Raw genomic sequence first — 3,332 nt, forward strand, 5'->3', positions numbered from 1 at the left:
CGCCCTGTGGAACTTGCCAGTTATCGGAGATGACGTAGTAGATATCTTCAACCTCCGTCTTCTCTTCGGAGAGACTCCCGCTCCACAGCCCTGTCACGTACCTCAATGGCTGACCCGGTCGGAGACTATGTGTCCGCACTGCCGAGATTACATCTTTTCTGCTCCCACAAATTTCTACTTGGGATGGGACTGGCATTGCCGCTACCTCGATCTCACTTTTGGACGACCCCTGGGCGACGACTTCGAATAATGAGTTTATTATTTCCGTGAAAATAAATTGTAAGTTTATTTTTCCCACAAAAATAAAAACCCTCATTCCTTCTGAGATTTGTCCAAATTCAATTTTATTCCGAGGCTGGGGTCCATATAGTCATGCAACTATAAATGGACGCAGCCTATTGACGTGAACCCTTTGCGTTTTCTTTTTATTACCATATCTGATGGTATAGTTCACTTCGGAATTTTTCTCGACCACTTCGTAAGGTCCAATCCATGGTTGCGATAATTCGATCGATAATAAATCGATCGTCCCCGTCGCAGAACATCATTTTTCAGCAGTACTTTGTCTCCAATGCAGAATTCCACTTCGTCAGCATCTTTGTCATACTGAATTTTCGATTTTTCTTTGCCTGCGTCGAGTTTCTCCTTCGCTTCCTGGTGTGCTGCTCGTAATCTTTCCCGAAGCTCTTGTGCAAAATCATCATAGCAGTATGTCAAACGTGGGGGTTGTTTGACGGCTGTCGGTAATTCAGTACGTCTACCAAACATCAGCTCAAACGGCGTCATTTTAGTCACCGTTTGAGGAGTTGTATTATATGCGAACATTGCATATGGCAGCCATGTGTCCCAATCTGTCTGATCATCCACAATGAAACTTCTCAAATATTCAGCTAGAGTCCGATGAGATCCCTCGACAATCCCGTTTGTCTGAGGATGATACGCTGTAGTCTGAATTTTCTTTATTCTCAGTAATTTGCACACATTTTTAAAAATTNGAGTGCGATGAGATCTCTCGACAATCCCGTTTGTCTGAGGATGATACGCTGTAGTCTGAATTTTCTTTATTCTCAGTAATTTGCACACATTTTTAAAAATTTCCCCAACAAAGTTTGGGCCTTTGTCGGTAAGCAGTTTTCGTGGTGTGCCATACTCACACACAATTTTCTCTACAAAAGCACGACCAATTGTATTGGCTTCTTGGTCTGGAATTGGGATTGCCCTGCTAAATTTCGTCAAAGCATCTTGAAAAGTCAGAATATATTTATTCCCAGCTTCCGTGACCGGTAATAGACCAACAATGCCCATTGCACATTTTTCAAAGGCCTCCTCTGGACTCTCTCCAATAACCATTGGCACCTTTGTTGCTTTTCCCAGTTTGTTCAACTGGCATTCCTCACACGTGGCCACGAATTTCTCGACATCTGTTTTCATCCCTTTCCATTGGTACCTCTGACGTAATTTCGCATACATCCGTTTTGCCCCGGGATGTCCAGCAATCGGCGTGTCGTGGTATTCTTGAAGAATACTCATTATCTCTTCGTCAGTTGGTGTGATAATTTCACCATCGTTGAACGCGTTCCCCCCTATGCTCGTCTCTGATTGCGCCTGGGCTCGGGTTACCACGTTGATACGACTAAGTGCATCGGCGTTGGTATTTAATTTTCCGGCCTTGTAAATGACCTCATAGTCGTACTCCTCCAATTTTATTCTCCAACGCATTAATTTCGATTCCAAATCCTTTACGTTGAAGATCCATCTCAAGGGTCTGTGGTCCGTCACAACGATGAATTTCCGACCGTAAAGATAAGGCCGAAAATGTTTAACCCCCCAAACAACAGCATACAATTCTCTCTCTGTCGTGCTCCAACCCTGTTCCATTGGTTTTAGGGTTCTGCTGGCGTAAGCAATCGGTAAATCCTTGCCAATTTCTCCCTGAAAAAGTACAGCGCCTACGGCCATTTTTGAAGCATCCGTCGTCAAAATGAAAGTCCTCTCAAAATCAGGATATTGAAGGATCGGTGCTGTTGTTAGAGCTTTTTTCAAAATTTTAACTGCTGTTTTCTCCCTATCCCCCCAGGTCCACGAAACATCTTTTCTCAGAAGCTCAGTCAGAGGTTTAGCAATTCCCGAAAAACCCTTTATGAACTTCCGATAGTACCCGGCTAAACCAAGAAAAGACATGATTTCTTTCCTATTTTGTGGGTCTGGGAAATTTTCTACTGCCTCAATTTTGCTCGGATCAGCCTTAATCCCTTCAGCAGTAATTACATGGCCTAGATAAACAACTTCTCTTCTGAGAAAATTGCACTTATCTGGCTGAAGTCGCAGATTTGTCTCTTTAAGCCGCTTCAAAACCTCTATCAGCCTCTTATTATGTTCGTTCAGACTTGGACCAAAAATGACAATGTCATCCAAGTACACGAAACAACGTAATCCCTGAATTCCAGCTAGCACAGAATTCATCAATCGTTGGAAAGTCGCTGGCCCCCCTTTCACCCCGAAAGGCAGGCGATTGAACTCATAATGCCCGTACGGTGTAGAAAATGCAGTCTTGCATTTATCCTCCTCCTTCACAGGAATTTGGTGGAACCCTGATGCTAAGTCCAACGTTGAAAAATATTTTGCATTGCCCAATCTATCCAAAATATTTTATTTAATTTTTGAAATTTAATTTTTCCTGAAGCATCCATTTTCTTCGGAACGACCAATAATGGCGCATTCCATTGACTTCTGCTTGGCCGGATCACTTGATTTCGCAGCATTTCTTTTATCTGCCTATCGACCTCTCCCTCCTGTGCTTGAGGCAATCGGTGAGGCCGAACATTAATTGGAGCAGTCCCTGGCTGTAAAGGAATTTCGTGTTCCAGGTGATCAGTCACCCCTGGAGCATCCCCCGGCAACTGCACAATGGAATTGAATTTCTCCAAAATTCCCACGAGGCTGTCCCGTTCTTCTAGGTTGAGATGTTCGAGGCGTAAATTTTCATGCAATAATTTTATTCTATCCTTATCTTCGTATTTATACGAATTCTGCAACGTCATGATATCCACCTCAGTCGCTAGCTCTTGCAACACGACCGATGGCAAGTCGACGAACTCGTCCGTATCGTTGGTGTTGATTACACACACCGTTACGTAACCATCGATAGCCTCAATCAAGCATTCTCCGATAAAAATGCCCTTTTTTAATTCAATTTTGGAGACAATCCCTGTCTCTTTACTGCACGTCGGTACTCGAACCAACGTCTCCATTCTAGCCCCCAATTTTGAAGGCTCTTTGTCATCGAACAAATCAAATCGATGACCATTAATTTTTAGAGATTCTCCGTGAAC

This window comes from Diachasma alloeum, unplaced genomic scaffold (genome assembly GCF_001412515.2).
Source record: "Diachasma alloeum isolate Michigan unplaced genomic scaffold, Dall2.0 Dall_scaffold_00416, whole genome shotgun sequence".
Lineage (NCBI taxonomy): Eukaryota > Metazoa > Arthropoda > Insecta > Hymenoptera > Braconidae > Diachasma > Diachasma alloeum.